General features: G+C 36.7%; 1 protein-coding gene across 5 annotated transcripts in view; it reads left to right on the top strand.

Annotated features, from left to right (window-relative positions):
• Nucleotides 1–5,170: 5,170 nt before the first annotated feature.
• LOC6039674 (octopamine receptor) overlaps nucleotides 5,171–18,540 on the top strand; it is a 91,280-nt gene continuing 77,910 nt past the window's right edge. The window contains exons 1-3 of one of the 5 annotated variants that reach the window (XM_038266797.1): nucleotides 5,171–5,389; nucleotides 11,774–12,443; nucleotides 13,171–13,635. The gene's annotated coding sequence lies outside the window, so the exon portion shown is untranslated. Of the gene's footprint in view, nucleotides 5,390–11,773; nucleotides 12,444–13,170; nucleotides 13,636–18,540 lie in introns of those variants that run through there. The other 4 variants (XM_038266799.1, XM_038266798.1, XM_038266800.1 and 1 more) reach the window with 4 other exon arrangements.

The following is an 18,540-nucleotide window of genomic DNA, read 5'->3' as shown; positions in this document are numbered from 1 at the left end:
TGGGCTAGATTTTTTAAGTTTCATAAAATCGCGAAATGTTTTGGGAAAAAACATTATTTAATTCACCTTTAGGTGGTTGGCGCCTTCTCATATTTATGCCTCTATTAAATTCACACAGACATTTACTTAGAATTTGATTCTGAGTCGATATGTATTTTTGAAGATGGGTCTACGAAGACAGAATAAGTTCATTTTTCGAGTGATTTTATAGCCTTTCCCGCCCGTGTGGATCAATCGGATCGCGCACTAGACTCACAATCCAGATGTTGCTGGTTCGAATCCTGCCGCGGGTGCTCTAAAAATTCTATGTGTAAATATGGGTATCCGGCGCCGTCGCTCCGTGCCGTGCTCAAACATTTAGTAGCCAAGGGCGGCGAAGTCCTTGTTGTTAAAAGGAAGACACTAGTGGTTGGTACTAGCAATAGTGGCCGACAAGCTATAAAGTCAACTTCGTTTTTTAAAGCCTTTCCTCATTGAGGTGAGGAAGACAAAACATCACAACATCCACCTGGCAGGTTTTTTTTCTAGGAAATTTAATTCCCTACAACGTTGTGCAAGGCTGCAAGAAGATCCGAGTTAATCCTGATAAGTTATTGGCAATGTGATGAAAAGAAATTGGCTTATATACCTACTTGAAAGTATATACAGCAATTCCCCACGAAAACAGCATGATTCGAAAAAAAAAATCGGGGGGTTCCTTGCCCGAAATAATAAGACCCGTGTTTTTTTTTGTTTGGCCATTAGGGCGACCTACGCCGTGTTAGGGTGGCCCAAAAATGGCAATTTTCGTCGATTTTCGCAAAAACCACTTTTTTCAAAAAATCATATCTCCGCGTCATTTGGTGAGATTGGCAATTTGGGAAAAATAGTAAGAAGTGCTGTTTTAAGGTCTCAGGACTAAAGAGCCTATGTCTGAAAATATTTATATCAGATTCCTCGGAAAGTTTTACAATACATATCAAAAAATGGTGGTGTAATGTTTTCAATACTCTGAGATACGATTTTTTGAAAATCGTAATTGAAATACGCAACTTTTGGTACCCTAACATGTATAGGTCATCGCTGAAATTTTGAAGTTATCGCAGTTTTAGTGAAAAAAGTAGTTTTTTTCCCGTTTTCGTAATTTTCCCATTTTTGCGCGTGGCGTGTCGAAAAACCCAGTTTTTATTTTCAAAAAATCGTATCTCAGAGTATTGAAAGCACAACTTCACCATTTTTTGATATATTATGTAAAATTTTCCGAGGAATCTGATAAAAAGATTTTTAGACGTAAGCTCTTTGGTAACGAGACCTTCAAAACAGCATTTTAAGTTTTCATACGACCTTTTCAAATGTTAGCTAGATTTTTGGAACTTCTTACTATTTTCATAAATAGCTAAGCTAACCACCTTTCTTTTGCGCCTAAGACAGCTAAAATCGGATGAAATGGCGCGGAGATATGATTTTTGAAAAAAGTGGTTCTTGTGAAAATCGACGAAAATTTTCATTTTTCGGACCACCCTAACACGGCGTATGTAACCCTAATGGCCAAACAAAAAAATACGGGTCTAATTATTTCGGCCAAGGAACCTCCAGAAAAATTTTGATCCCGATGAATCATGCTGTTTCGTGGGGAATTGCTGTATAAGGGATATAAAGAAAATACTTTGAAAAACACAAAAAATCAGGATCAACTCGAATCGTTTTGCACCCTTCGGAAAATTAGTAGGGAATTGATTTGGCGGAATGGTAAAGAATTTAACCATTTTTTTCTGTTTGAGTATTAAGCCACTTAATCCTGATTACGAGAACTATTGTAGCTTGTTACCCATTTTTACTCTGCCGTTTTACGGCGATATGATGTATACGCCATTTTGGACATTTTTAATTTTATTGTACAGTCTGATAAAGAATCTTAAAAGCTACCTCCTGACGAAAGAATTTTTCAAAAAACTGCTCTGGAGCCCATTTTATTAAGCAAACAAACAATGATGTATACGCCAATTTTACTCATCATGATGTATGTATACATTGAGAATTGATAGAAGCCAATTTCAATACTAATTGAAAGGTGAATTGAGGTTTTGGGACCAAATCAAGACTGGGCAATATTTTATTAAATAATTTCGATTTAATTCTTGAGGGGACGTCCATTAGGCGTCATCCATAAAGTACGTCACGTTCTGAGGGAAGAGGGGGGTTTTGAGCAAGCGTGACATTGCGTGTTAAAAGCATAGGGAAATCGTGACAAAGGAGGGTGGAGTAAATTTTGGCTGATTTTAATGTGACGTACTTAATGGATGACACCTTATCTACATCCACGTAGACACTTTTTTGAAAATTCTAGACCTACCCACCTCCCATGCGGACAATTGTTCATGCAAAACATGTGTTTATGGAGCGTAGACAATCGCTAAGGGAGCGTTCTTTTATTACGTAACGCAAACAGTCGGATTTTTAGACCCCCTCCACTCCTCGTAACAAAATTTCCATACAAATTTTAATTTTTTTGTATAGGCCTCCGACCCCCCCCCTCCCCCCACTGCGTTACGTAATAAAAGAACGCTCCCTAATACCCCCCCCCCCTTAAAGTATCCACGTGGACAATGCATTATGGGATCCGCTCAGCTGTCAAAATAGCTGGCATTATAAATATACCCTACTTTGATCGAGCAATGTATACATACATCATTGAGAAGGAAAAGTAGTGATTTTTTATTGCTATTTTTTCGGCCAAATGATGTTTGTGGTTTAAAATCGTAGAGAATAGGAAAAAACCAGAAATTTTGTAGGGGCCACATTTTTATTATACTTTTTAACAGTTTCTACAGAGCAGACCTTAAATTAGTCATTTTAAATTGAAAAAATGAACAAAAACAGCAAATCGTGTCTACAGCAAAATCACCTCAATGGCGTATACATCATATCGCCGTAAAAGGGCAGTACTGTTATCAAGCATTTCCAGATCTATAACACAGTCCCCATTGAGAGGGAAAGTGCTGTTCCATCCAGATGCTGTAAACTCCTTTCCTTGTGCCTTGTGCGCTATGTATCGCTAGAACCGCGGTGACAATTTTTTCGTGTCATTTTTCAAGCTCTTCCCAGAAGCTAATATTGCCGCGCGGGGTCTTGTAAAGACAATTGTCTTTTTGCGGCGCTACTCTTGCGGTGTTCCCTTTGCTCTGATCTGGACAATGCGACTGGACTGCAGTGCAATACCGATCGGCTGGGCATTATTTACATGCGAAGACACGAGGAAAGTATTTTTGGGAAGAGGCGCAAAGGAATATCCCAAGATCGATCACATGCTTGAAGAGCACGTGAAGCAACCGTTTTATACTCATGCGGTTGCTGCTACCTCTGAACTTAAACCTAAGGCTGCCACCCTGAGAAGAACCCATGACTTTCCGCTTATGAGGCGAAACCCGTAACCATTCGGCCACAGGAGATTGGCAACCTGAATTTAACCATGGAAGAGAAGTGTTCAAAGTACTTCAAGAAGAAGTTCTCATGAAAATTTGGAAAGTTTAAGTAGTTAGTTAACTATAATTAAGAAAATGTTGGTGAATAGCCTTATTTCCATATTCTCAAAGAATCATGATTTTCTCTTTGAACATGATTTTGAATCGGAAAACGGTTTGCATAATTTGTAAAGTAAGTTAGACAATAATAAATATAATGTGTATTTGAAATGTTAATAATTTTATTTAAAAAAAAAAAACTAGTTTTTTACGAATTTCAGACAAAAATGAGAGTTTTAAACAATTTTACCTAATTTATAAATATGAGGTGTTTTGTTAAAGCTTATAAACTAAGTTAACTACACCCAACCGGCGGTCTCATGATTTTGATGCATGGCAGCATGAAAGTATATCAGAATCTTCGTGAAAACTGTCCTCATGCATTTTTTGCGATATAGGGGTATGACATTTTTGCCCGTTACCGACAATTATCGACATTACCGACGGCAGATTGATTGTATTGCAGAAAAAAAAACCCTTAACAGAACGAGGATTGAACCAGCAACTTCTAAGTTGCTGATCCGACACGCTACCACCGCGCCATGGACGCTTGATGAATGGTGAGGGACAGAGCGCGAACATAATGTTCTCTCTAGATTGTTGCTCGGGACGCGCCAGCATTCTATGTGTTGGTGAGAACTGCAGTTTGCTGACGTGTTTACAAGCGGGCAAAAATGATCTATGGGCTTGCTGCAAAAAATGTAATAAAATATAACATTTTCTGCAGCAAATTCACTGTTGCAGATTTTGAGATATATTTTTCGTTTGGGTGTAAATATAAACATTGTATTTTTTTAGTGTAACCAACCGTAGCAATGGTAAATTTGAGGCGGAATTAAAATTTAAACACCTTCAATCTAATTTTACAAGAAAAACTATAGCTATCAAAGTCACCCTGGAATTCAAAATAGGAATTTTCTTTGGATTTTTTTAAAGCACTATTGAAAAAACACCAAAAAAGCGACTAAGTTAGGCTAAAATCTAATGATTTTTACAATCATAAATTAGACAACGAATCGCGAAGTTTTCATTTTCGAAGGCCTTCGGATAATCGAGTCTGGACTGTACCATACAAATGAGTTCAGTACAGTTTGTACAACTACTCATGTTTATATCTTATCGTTAGATTTTACTCATGCATGTCAATTGCATGTGCATAAATGTTCAACTTCAAGACGCAAACTCGAGCAACATCCGACCGTCAGTATGTATGCGAATGATAATATATCAGCGAATATCATACCGACCTCCACACCAACATAAATTTGCATTCACTCTGAGTGCATGGCGGTGTGCTGGAATCCCAGGGTTCTAGCACCAAGTCCCACAGATCAACAACAATCTGGGAAGCGGTACCCAGAAGCGCAACCACTAGATTTGCGGCCAAGAAAGCATACAACCGTCCACATTGTTTACAAATCCATTATATGAGATCATCGAACGCCCTGAAGCATCACACCTGGCAGCGTGTAACAAGAGATTCCAGTGTAATGTAGGATTCCGGACTCGACACGCAGAACGCGCATGCGTGCCAAAATCCCGCCAAAATACGCCAACTCACAGCATAACATGCAAGAACAATGCTGTCAGATTGATGCTGTTTGAACGCGCGATAGTGATAGCACTCAACCGGCTGTGATAGCGGACCGTTGAGGACAGTTTGCTGCGAACTGTCGGTCGGATAGGACGCGCAATCCGGAACAACCTCCGGTGGTGGATAGCTGGATCTAGCAAAACAGTTCTGAGGAATAGTTATTTTGTGGTGAAGATTGGGGTTTTGGAACATTTCTGAGATATCAACTGGAAACAGTTTAGAATTGCTCAGAATCCCCGGTAGACTTACAAACAACGTGTACCAAAAGCTGTAAACTCAACGATCTGTCTCAAAAGTAAATACTGCTTCAAGTGTGACCATGTGTGAGGAATCGAATTCCAATCTTCATTGAGTATTTTACTCGCCGCGGAGGCTGGCAGCGGTTACACAGTTCGACAATTTTTAACTCAAAGACATGATTAAACAAAAGTGAAATAGTAGTTTCAGAGTTTTTACAAGAAGAAACCCGGGCGGAAAGTGAGTTGGTGGATATAACTTCGAACTATCTTGGCTTGTTTATTCGCATCTTGCTGTAAACTCTTCGAGTTATGACGACTTTTGAAACCGACTGCGTATCATGGAAAGTATATTCCATGATCATACTGCATTATCTACAGTTGATATTGAGCTGTTAGTGGTAGTTTTTTTAGACTTAGCAAAAATTTCGAAAATCAATTTTTTTTCAAAAATTTTACCCGAACATCATGAAATGATTATTTTGACTTTATTTCAAATTTATACTGGACTTAGCAAAATTTGCAGTCACTGACAGAATTTTCAATTTCCGACACTTCGAATAATCTTCATGAGCTGATATTTTAAAGCTTGATTTTATTTATGCTGGACTTTGAAATTTTTGCGTATATTTTTTAATTCTTTACTTTTTACAGAAAAAGCATTTTTGGGACTTAGAACATTTTCGGGAGTTTGGAAACATGATAAATTATTTTGATGTTAATTTTTGCTTTGAACCAAAATTTCGGAAAAATCGACGAAATTACAGAAAATTTTTGTCCGATTTTTACAAAAACATCAGTTTGTTCCTAAAATAATGTCCCTAACAAAACTTCTTCATTGAAATTTTGAAATTCGAAAGTCGGTTTTTAATAATTATTGATATACCCCCTACAAAAATCGTTCCGGCACTTAGAAAATTTACGGATCCGTATCACGACAAGATTTTTGGTAGAATTTATTTGATTTTTTGGACTTAGCAAAATTTTGGCTTTTGGCCAGTAAAATTTCGGAAAAATCGTCGAAATTACAGGAAATTTTCGTCCGATTTTTACAAAAACATCAGTTTGTTCCTAAAATAATGTCCCTAACAAAACGTCTTCATTGAAATTTTGAAATTCGAAAGTTGGTTTTTAATAATTATTGTTATACCCCCTACAAAAATCGTTCCGGCACTTAGAAAATTTACGGGATCAGTATCACGATAAGATTTTCGGTAGAATTTATTTGATTTTTTGGACTTAGCAAAATTTTGACTTTTGGCCAGTAAAATTTCGGAAAAATCGTCGAAATTACAGGAAATTTTCGTCCGATTTTTACAAAAACATCAGTTTGTTCCTAAAATAATGTCCCTAACAAAACGTCTTCATTGAAATTTTGAAATTCGAAAGTTGGTTTTTAATAATTATTGATATACCCCCTACAAAAATCGTTCCGGCACTTAAAAAATTTACGGGATCAGTATCACGATAAGATTTTTGGTAGATTTTTTTTTTATTTTCAGGACTTTGCGAAATTTTTGCTCTCAGCCAGTTGAATATTTGTCAACATTTTGAAAAATTATTTTGATAAGAAAAATTACCAGGCTTTTTGGAATTTTACTGTGGATTTTTGGACTTATGCAATTTTAGGAATATTTTCATAATTTTTTATTTTTAATAAAAAAAAATGGAATATAGAGACTTTGGATTTTTCGTGATTTGGAAAATTATTATGACATTTTGGCAATTTAACGCTTTCTCCACAATTTTTTAATGAGTTTTTAAAGTAAAATAATGTTTCAACTTTGAAAAATCTTGTTTTGATGTAAGTGCGTATATTCCTGCAATATTACTCATATTTGTGAAGAGGAAGAAGGGGGAGGGGGGTCTGAATTGTGGCGGGGTGCAATAAAAACCAATAAAATTATTTTGGGATCAAAATCTACTTTATGAACTTGATATGATTTTGGAAGATTTCAGTTGTTTGCTACTATAAACTCAACTTGATGTGGCATTGTTGGTCAAATAAACTCAACAAGATTTTTCGCAGATACGCCTCGAACAATTTATGTTCGTGGCCATGTTCGGTTATCTCTTAACCATACCCTGGGGTGAACTTGACTTGTTCGTGTTTTTACGAACATGGGTAGATTTTTCCAAGATGCAACTTTCTGCCCGGGAAGAAGACTCCTGAATCCTAAATAAATCAATTCTAGTGATTCAAAACATTATTCGACTGTTTGAAAGCTGTAAATTTAATTAGGATGTGGATTGAATGAATTAATAAATTCAGAAACAACTGTTGTGCAGTGTTATTAGGAAGAAACTCGTGGAGGACCATTTGAAAAATAATAAAGGTGTGAATCGCGTTTACATTCTGTGTGTGTACCACCAGTGTCTGTGCGTGAGTGTGTATGTTGCTTTTTCGTAAACAAATAAAACTGACACACGGCGGCAGCGGACTGCTCAAGACAGTTGCTTGGGATATTGGCTGCGAGATCGTCCATGGTTGTTGTGGTCGGTTCCACTCGACGGGGAACTTAATACGGCCGAACCCAACCGGACAGTAGTGACCAGGCGCGTGGTGGTTCCAATCGAGTGGTGCTGATGAATCGAGTTTGCTGCAATAGAGTTGATCTCATAAAGATTGAACAGTTAGAATAAAAATTTCATTATTAGTTGGCTTAATGATTTTTCACGCAAAAAAAAAAAAAAAAATGACGGGGACCATTATTCGAAAACACCAAATTTCACGAAGCGTGAAAAATGCTAACCTTTAAAATCTTATGTTGGTATTTCAAAGATTTGATGACACTAAAATATAAATTAGTGACATAAACTAAATGATTTTCCATGATGAAAATATAAATTTTTACAAGTGCATCAAATATCATGTAAATTTTACAGGACTAAGAAAAAACAAAAATAATCCAAAAATTATTGTTGATTTTCAAAATTTTAAAAATATTCAGCTGTTGCAAATATTGCAAAGTGTTTGCCTCCCCTCTCCCGTAAAAATTGTGAAATTGTGAAATTGTAGGTGCAATTAGCTGACAAAAAATTAAACCTCTACTGTTTATATTTAAAAAAAAAATTTCTTGGTTCAGGAGATCATTTTGAGCATTTTTTGCTACGAAAAACTGTAAATCCTCTTGTTTTGTACTTTTTATGTTTAATTTTTAGTTTATTAATATGCATTTAAAATGTTAAGTTTACATTTATTTCTGATATATTCAGTCTTACTTTACCACAACTCTTGTTCTACCAGTTTGCCTATCCAGTTTTTTCATGTTTCATAGTTTTTTTTTTAGTTTTTGCTTGTTTTCACATTTTCTATCAAAAAATGATACCATTATCATTCAAATTGTAAATAATGCTTAGAGGCATAGTCTGGTAAATTAAAAACACTCCTGCAAACTTATTTTCACATAATATAGAGGAAATCTTAGTAAGAAACAGAACCAAAGTTAACCCCAGAAAAATGATATTTTTTTAAATATTGACAAAGTCACATAAAACCAGTCACCCTTCCAACTTAAAAATTTTCCTAAATTTTAAGAGTTCTTCTTTGCAATGCTATTTAAACATCAAAATAAATGGTTGGAATGGATTTTTTATGAATTTGTATATCGAAGGTTGGGTTGTAGAGGGTTAACATACATTCTCCTGCTTTTATACAATTTTCCACACGTTTAATTTCGTGTAAAATATTTTCAGTTTTAGCGTGCAACTTTTTTTTCTACGCAAACAATATTCTTTCGTCAAAACTTATTTTTTTGAAAACCTATGACTGCAAACCAACTGTCCTAGTGAATTATGCATTTTCCGACAACTTTTTCATTGAAATTTTGTAATTCTGACTTGAAATTTAATTTATTATATTTTGCCGCCCTCTCGACTTCGGCCGGAGCCAAGAGACAAAAACTTTGAAAAATATTAGCATCGGCCTTATAAAGCACAAGTCAATCTTCAATAATCCAAGTTCCGAGATTGAATCTTCCATTTTTCTTTTGAAGCTCTACTAAAAACATAAAATGGCAGTCAAAATTATTTTACATAATTGTAAATAATCCCGATCGTGATAACAGCAAGATTTAAAAAGTAATTTTCAATATTTTTTTTCCTGCTGAAAGCAGCATTTGTTTAAAAAAAAGGTAATGTATCTTGAAAAGAAAATGTTTTTAGCTATTTTCTTACTTTCAATTCAACATTAAATTCGATTTCTGCTTCCCCAACCAACTAGAATAGTTGGTTAGGTATCATATAACTAAATACATTTTCAATGTTTCTACACTACCATTTTGCCGCAATCTTAGATATCAATTTCACGCTGTCCACGAATTCGTGAAAATTCACGAACCCTAATTATCAGATAATGGCATCGAAAAAATAAGCAATTTAAAAATTTCTGACTTTCATTATGGCTGTATTTTGTCGCATATTAAGATTTGAGTAGGTAGCCATACTCTGTGATCAATGATCTATAAATTGGAGAGGGTCGGGAAAATAGCTGTACGGGTTGGCAAAGAATGTATCGAACATACTGAAAAAGTTATTTTCGGTTAAGATTGTTGAACACATCATATGCATCAAGTTCTTTAATTCAATCAGCCATCCGACATTGATAAGCAAATACCCGTACAGTTATTTGATATGCCAAATATTTAGAAGGAAGATGAGCTCGAATAATGCAATCTTTGGAATATTTACACGATTGAAAATGTCAAATTCGACTTTATTTCCATAAAAAAAATCGTTCAAATCGTTAAACAATGAGGTATTCCGAAACCCCAATAAATCTTTTTTTTGTCATCATCAGGGTCAGGTTCAGTATGGGAACAGCATCTAATTCCATCGTGCCTCTAATGTTGTCATATCAGCACTTTGACGTTCAAGTACAACTCAAAAATGCGTTTTCAACTGAAATCGAGTCATAAAAAGCTAAATAAGAAGTGAGCTAGCAAGTTCTTGTCGACAGTTTTATAAAATAGTTTTTTTTTTCAATTCAATTCAATTGGTGTTAGTTAAAAATTAACAGTTCTGCTCCAGAATGTTACATTTGCAATTCAGTGATTTGGAGAACCTTTCAACTGAGATCAATTCATCAGCCTTTACAGGGAGGTAGCATGTTTCTAAGTTTAGATTTTGCTAGCTGCGTGCTCTTTTAGGGAAAATAAATTTTGAGAAAAACCCCTAAATCTATGTGAAATTAGTTGTTTAAAGAGTGAAAATCAGCAAATTAGACAGAGTAAGGAGCGAGTGCTTTACCTGCGAAACTAGAATTCTCCTACATCTGATTTCCAAAAGACTACACCAAGATTGGCAAAATTGAGCTATGAACGCACTTTTGTACAGCATTCAATACCTCAGCTTATGACCAGATATAATACGACTTAAATCCTAAGATTTTTAATAAAACCAAAAAAAACTCGATGAGTAGTTTTCATATAAAAGAAGTTTCGATCTGATTAGGATGTCTTGACACAACCTGAAAATTGCTGCAAGTACGACTACTGGCCAAAGGGAATTTAGTAAGAGGACGTTTTGTCACACGTAACATTCCCGACTACTATAAATATTGTCTTAAACCCACTTCAATCAAACTTCGAGACTATGCACAGAACGGTCAGCCTACACGGTACAAAAAATCTGTCTAAAATCGCATGCAAAGGAATGCACATCACCTTTATGAGCAAAAGCATGTAATATTGTATGAGAAAACGTGTATACAAAAAAAAACATGCATCGAAAAAAAAAATCAGGTCGACTCACCCCAAAAATAACATCAATCTGGTGAGAGTTATATTCAAATTACCAAGTCCGCACCCCAACCCACTCGGCTATCTCGCCGCTGTTAAAATAATTGGATCAATGTCATTGTAACAATAGGTTTTCCGTACGTCGTGTACTGTGTTAACTGCAAACGATGTATGGGGAACCTACAGGTACATCGGCGAAGATAGCCGAGAGGGTTGGGGCGCGGACTTGGTAATCTGAACTTGACTCTCGCCAGATTGATGTTACACGGAGAAAAAAGAGTTCCCAAAATCGTGAACAAGCGTTCATGAAAATGGGAACTACGAACAAAGGGTTCAAATCCCATGGTACGTTTTTGGCAATTGTACCATGGGATTTGGACACTTTGTTCGTGGTTCTCATTTTCATGAACGCTTGTTTACGATTTTGGGAACTTTTTTTTCTCCGTGTATTTTTAGGGTGAGCAGACTTTATTTTTTTTTCTTCGGTACATGCTTTTTATGTACACGTTTTCTCATACAATATTACATTCTTTTGCTCACAAAGGTGATGTGCATTTTTTGCTGTGTAACGAAACATGTTCGTTTTTGTTTTTATTCGATTTTTGTGTTTTTTTTTGGGATTGAAGTATTAATTTAAATATTGTATAGTGTTTTAAAACAATTTCGTTTTCATTAATGTAAATTTTGTAATCGACTCTATTTCAGATCATCTCATTCATACACAAACGCATGCTCTCACAAACGATGAACGAGCCGCGATCGTCTATCGAGTTTTCAGAGCCAGATCAAATTGACTCTTCCTCCGGTAGAGAGTTCAGTATTTGACCACCATCGACGGCCACTAATTGAGTGTTTGTAGACGCTCGCGCGCGGGTATTCTATCCTCGGAGGTAGTTCGTCACCCTGAGACTACTAAGTGACTTGTTTGCTAAGGGGACCTTCCTTTTTTCAAACGTTTTTACCGATGACGATAGCCTTTTTCTTTGTTGTTGGTGAGGTGATTGAAAGGGCGACATCATAACTTTTCGGTAGAATTGGGACGAGTGTAATCAAACGCTTCAGTTTGAGGGATGGCTGAGTGCAAACAAACTTTTTTTTTTGAACACAAACACACCTTGTGAAGTTTCGTAGCAGAGGCACGTGGAAAACTGTGAAAAAGTGATAGGTAAACAAACCGAAATATTGCACGATTTTTTGTGTAACTTTTCCCCGTGGGATGGACCCAGTCTGACGAATCATTGCGTCCTGCTAAACGGAAGAAAAATTACCCGTTAATATTCCGTGACAATTAATTAACTGTTTGTACATAACCGGAAGCTCCGTTTTTCGTCAAGCTGACGAGGGACAAGTCGACGGAAGAACACTCAGTTTCGAGGTAAAGAATAGTATAGAGTGTTGATAGAAAATATATTGATGTGTATGTGTATCTTTAGAAAAGTTGTGCGTTAAAATTAGTACTTTTTAAAATGAATGAGTAAAAGGAAGCTAAAAATCCCTATAATTCCACTTTTTTCTATAACTATAAGGCTAAATAATTTATGAAATTTGTATGTTCTGTCACACATCAGACTCATCAGATTATGTTTTTAATCAAATCACCATAACAAATTTCTCTCGAAAGCGATGAATGCTTTGGAAAAAAATCTTCAAAAATCTTTTGTAGCATCACACACACTTTTATAGTTATGATCATTTGAAGTTTCTCATAAATTTTCCTGTAAAATATTTTCACAAAATAAAAGCACTGCTTCTAGCTGCGTTCCAAAATGTTTAATTCTCAAAATAGTATTTTTAAACCAGATGAGCTTGAGATATTTTGTGTATCATATTTTACAAAAAAAAAAATGTATTACTGCGGGCGTTTATAATTAGAGTTCACGCGCGGTGATACTACCGCAAGATAATGGTCGCATGACAGCCGCATGACAACCGCAGAACAAATTGTTGGCTGTTGTCAAAGGTTGCATTGAGTTTTCAGCTAACTATTTGGAAAATATTCAAAACAAATCAAATTGACAGCCAAATCAACGCAGAATTTCAGTTCAACTTGCTGATTTTTACACTGCGGTATTTAGGCGGCAATAATCTCCTGTCATTCACAGCAATGGAAAAACGTGATTTTATCTCGCAATAAGCAATATTTCTTTGACTATATTGACTATACTGAACGTTCAGCATGAATGAGCAGAGCCTGATCAAATGAAGATAAAGCATGCTGAGCAACAAAACCAGCACGAAGAGCTACTAAATCAGACAACAGCCAGCAGTGGTGATTTGTGGTTAAACGCGAACAAATCTAGTGCAAAGTGACAAAAGTTCGCAACGTAAACCTTATTCCGAGAAACCAAGCTCAGTGACCGAAACGGGTGCAGAAAAGTTAAATATTATCAGAGTGAAGCGTGTTGTAACTCGAGAGACATCACATCCGTGTCGGCAAGGCATCTTGTGGAAGCAGGAGTTGGAGAGAATCAAGATGCCAACAACGGGATAATCTTCAAAGGCGAGAACTGCGCTCTCAAGGATTGCTGCTGGAGCTGCCCCTCGCATCGTTTTCCCGTTTTTCCTGGGTAAGTGAAATTGAGCCCGCTGGCCAAGCAGCCGTGGCTAATCGGTGCTCTCGGGTTCTTGCATCCTCGATGGTTACCCGGGAAATGGTCCGTAAGAAAATGGGTGCAATATTCACCGACGGTTTGGTCGTAAAAGAAAAGCGTATAAAAAAAGTACAAAAATAACCACCGGTTGATACCGTTACGGGGCGTACTCTATGCTGGGAACATTACATTTTACAGTCAGGGGCATTTTGCGAAACACTTTGGCTAGCAATATTGGCCGGAAATTGACATGCTTGCCATCCATCGGGCAGCTCGTAACAAAAATAGACAGTGATCTTCTCAGCTGTTCTGAACAATTTGTTTCTAGTGGACTGAGCAAATGACGAAGAAAGTTTTGAACTTGCATGGGGGAAAGCATTTAAGTTATTGTTTTACAGCCTATTAGGTTTGGATGTGACCAGTATGATGATATCTAAAAACTAAAGAAAATAAAACACATAATTTTTACTTATTGTTTTCGAAAAGATCGGATAATTTCACGAATGTTTCATTTTTTAACAATGAAAATCACACCATAAGTTGCCGAGATATCGTCATTAGAAAATAATGGGTTGCTTGGGTGAGATTTAGAAAACATCAATTTTCCTGTTTTTAAACCTTTGCATGGCAATATCTCATCAACTATGGGTCGTATTAACAAAGTTCAAAATAGCAAAATATGTATAGAAAAAAATCTCAACTTTTCAAACATATTGTTTCGAAATTGGGCAAACATGGGCACTAATTTTACAAAAATTGCGACTATTTTCAAAAAAGCTACCTTAAAATGGCATTTATCTGAAAAAGTTTCACTTTATCAAAATTTCACTTAAGGATAAGCAGTTGATCATTTTCGAAGAAAATTGATCATCCCTATAAAATATTCTTTATTAAATTCAATTTAACGAATTTCAGCACCAAAAGGAATCAGCATGTGCCGGTTTTTGCCTTCTTGAAGCCACTGAAGGAATTTTTGATGTAAATCAAGTTTTCTTCAAAATTTATATAATTTTGTGGCACAGTCAATGACGTCCTAGTTGGCAAGCATTGATTAATTACGATTTCCATAACTTTACAAGGAATGGGATAATCGTTGCCAAAGGAATCAGCATGTGTAGGGCACTATTCTTAACAACTTGTTGAAGGAATTTTGTCAAAATATTGAAAGCGAAGCAAAATTTATATCTTTGAACGCAAATTCATGACAATGATGGAAGTCTTCAAGTTAACGTTACTTTTTGATTGCAAATTCGATTTAACATCGAAAAATGAAGTTGAAAAATTTGTGCCACCGATATTTTGATTTTTGAAAAAATCAGTATTCATTCAAAAATTCTAAACTAGGTCAAACATTTTATGCCTGTTCTGAAAATTTCCGATAAGTTGACATGTGATGTCCCCTGAAACATATCAGAAAATAAAATAAAAATAGTGTTTTTTTTTGCAATTCAAGTTTTACTAACAAAAGTGAAATTCAAAATCCCCAAACTTTGAGTTCGATTTGCGATGCCCTTTCGTCGGGTCGCAAAATTTTTCGCGTCCGTTGTCGGTGTGCAACAACAACAAAACACTATCATACCATTTCAGCTCGATAAACATTAAAACTCGTCGTTCGCAACGTTAACCAGTACCTCACTGAACATCAATCCTTTAAAACTCGTAAAATCATCTCATGTTAAAAAGTGCAAAATAATGATTTTGGTTCTATCTTTCCACAGCCGGCTGTCTAAGATTAAACCATTTCAACTAAAAGTTAACAGCCGCTAAACGGGAAATGTCTCATCCGCAGCATCCGATTGCTTGCCTTGAGAATAATACATAATATCGTTCAACAAACACTATGATTTTGGGTCGCATCATCATCTTCTATGATGAATCCTGACCCTATCCTACTAACACATGTTCAGGTTCCTGGCGCTTGTGGGGTGTAAGCACAGAGTAAATCAGCTGCCCTAGTAGCAACATGCGCTAACTAACATTCACGTCCCTTCAAATCGAGATCTACAAACTGACATGGTGGGCGCCGTTGGTGGCCAATGACTGTTACCTATTCACAACTGACCGAGATTTAGCAATCATGGTGTTTTATCTTTTCAGCGAATTCATACATGCTGTTGATAAGGGAAACACCACTAGATCGTCGAAGCCTATAATCAGTAGTGCTGAAAGGATATTACGGTTCTGTTCTGCAACGGAGGGGCAACCATGGGTGATCTCTAATGCTCATGCTCATTTTTAATTTGGCTCAAACTAACCTAACAAGCTATTTTGTGTCATTGGTTCACCCAAACAAGTCTCCATACAATTTTAGCAGCAGTCCATATAAAAATTGTACGTAAATATTCGAAAATTTGTAAATTTTGAATGATTTTTTGACTAACCCGCAACTTTCAACCCATTGAGAGGAACGGTCGGAATTTTGCCGCAGAGTTATTTTTTTTAATCAGGCTGGTAAAAATTTTATTTAAAGTTTTTGTCACCCCGCCTTCAAAATTGGCCCAAAAAACTAACTTAATCCACCTATGTGGTTGATGCCTTCCTCACTTTTTACCAACAATGGGTAATATGAGTGGTTTGGACACATATTTCAGCTATTTTTTTATTAAGTGGTCATAACTCGAGACATGGTTGCCAGATCTTCGATGTTGTGGACTCGTTGGAAAGGTCTCTTGATTACCTAACCAATGATAGGTCGGATGATGGATCCGGACATCGTTTAAATACATTTAAATAAAATCCGGCTTCAAAAAAGTACATAAATATCACTTAAGTGGTCATAACTCCAGACAGGGTTGCCAGATTTTCAATTATGTGGACTCGTTGGAAAGGTCTCTCAATTAACTTACCAACGATGGGTCGGATGATGGATCCGGACATCGTTTACATGCATTTAAGTGAGATCCGGCTTCAAAAAGTACATAAATATCACTTAAGTGGTCATAACTCGAGGCAGGGTTGCCAGATCTTCAAGTATGTGTACTCGTTGGAAAAGTCTCTCAATTACCTAACCAATGATGGGTCGGATGATGGATCCGGACATCGTTTACATGCATTTAAGTGAGATCCGGCTTCAAAAAGTACATAAATATCACTTAAGTGGTAATAACTCGAGGCAGGAATGCCAGATCTTCAATTATGTGGACTCGTTGGAAAGGTCTCTCGATTACCTAACCAATGATGGGTCGGATGATGGATCCGGACATCGTTTACATGCATTTAAGTGAGATCCGGCTTCAAAAAAGTACATAAATATCACTTAAGTGGTCATACCTCGAGGCAGGGTTGCCAGATCTTCAATGTTATGGACTCTTTGGAAAGGTCTCTCGATTACCTAATCAATGATGGGTCGGATGATGGATCCGGACATCGTTTACATGCATTTAAGTGAGATCCGGCTTCAAAAAAGTACATAAATATCACTTAAGTGGTCATAACTCGAGGCAGGGTTGCCAGATCTTCAATGTTATGGACTCTTTGGAAAGGTCTCTCGATTACCTAATCAATGATGGGTCGGATGATGGATCCGGACATCGTTTACATGCATTTAAGTGAGATCCGGCTTCAAAAAAGTACATAAATATCACTTAAGTGGTCATAACTCGAGACAGGGTTGCCAGATCTTCGATGTTGTGGACTCGTTGGAAAGGTCTTTCGATTACCTAACCAATGATGGGTTGGATGATGGATCCGGACATCGTTTAAATACATTTAAGTAAAATCCGGCTTCAAAAAAGTACATAAATATCACTTAAGTGGTCATAACTCGAGGCAGGGTTGCCAGATCTTCAATGTTATGGACTCTTTGGAAAGGTCTCTCGATTACCTAATCAATGATGGGTCGGATGATGGATCCGGACATCGTTTACATGCATTTAAGTGAGATCCGGCTTCAAAAAGTACATAAATATCACTTAAGTGGTCATAACTCGAGACAGGGTTGCCAGATCTTCGATGTTGTGGACTCGTTGGAAAGGTCTTTCGATTACCTAACCAATGATGGGTCGGATGATGGATCCGGACATCGTTTACATGCATTTAAGTGAGATCCGGCTTCAAAAAAGTACATAAATATCACTTAAGTGGTCATAACTCGAGACAGGGTTGCCAGATCTTCGATGTTGTGGACTCGTTGGAAAGGTCTTTCGATTACCTAACCAATGATGGGTCGGATGATGGATCCGGACATCGTTTAAATACATTTAAATAAAATCCGGCTTCAAAAAAGTACATAAATATCACTTAAGTGGTCATAACTCCAGACAGGGTTGCCAGATTTTCAATTATGTGGACTCGTTGGAAAGGTCTCTCAATTAACTTACCAACGATGGGTCGGATGATGGATCCGGACATCGTTTACATGCATTTAAGTGAGATCCGGCTTCAAAAAGTACATAAATATCACTTAAGTGGTCATAACTCGAGGCAGGGTTGCCAGATCTTCAAGTATGTGTACTCGTTGGAAAAGTCTCTCAATTACCTAACCAATGATGGGTCGGATGATGGATCCGGACATCGTTTACATGCATTTAAGTGAGATCCGGCTTCAAAAAGTACATAAATATCACTTAAGTGGTAATAACTCGAGGCAGGAATGCCAGATCTTCAATTATGTGGACTCGTTGGAAAGGTCTCTCGATTACCTAACCAATGATGGGTCGGATGATGGATCCGGACATCGTTTACATGCATTTAAGTGAGATCCGGCTTCAAAAAAGTACATAAATATCACTTAAGTGGTCATACCTCGAGGCAGGGTTGCCAGATCTTCAATGTTATGGACTCTTTGGAAAGGTCTCTCGATTACCTAATCAATGATGGGTCGGATGATGGATCCGGACATCGTTTACATGCATTTAAGTGAGATCCGGCTTCAAAAAAGTA

Source organism: Culex quinquefasciatus, chromosome 1 (assembly GCF_015732765.1).
Source record: "Culex quinquefasciatus strain JHB chromosome 1, VPISU_Cqui_1.0_pri_paternal, whole genome shotgun sequence".
NCBI classification, from domain to species: Eukaryota; Metazoa; Arthropoda; class Insecta; order Diptera; family Culicidae; genus Culex; species Culex quinquefasciatus.
Note: the sequence above shows the minus strand (reverse complement) of the source record. Positions and strands in the feature narration are given on the sequence as shown.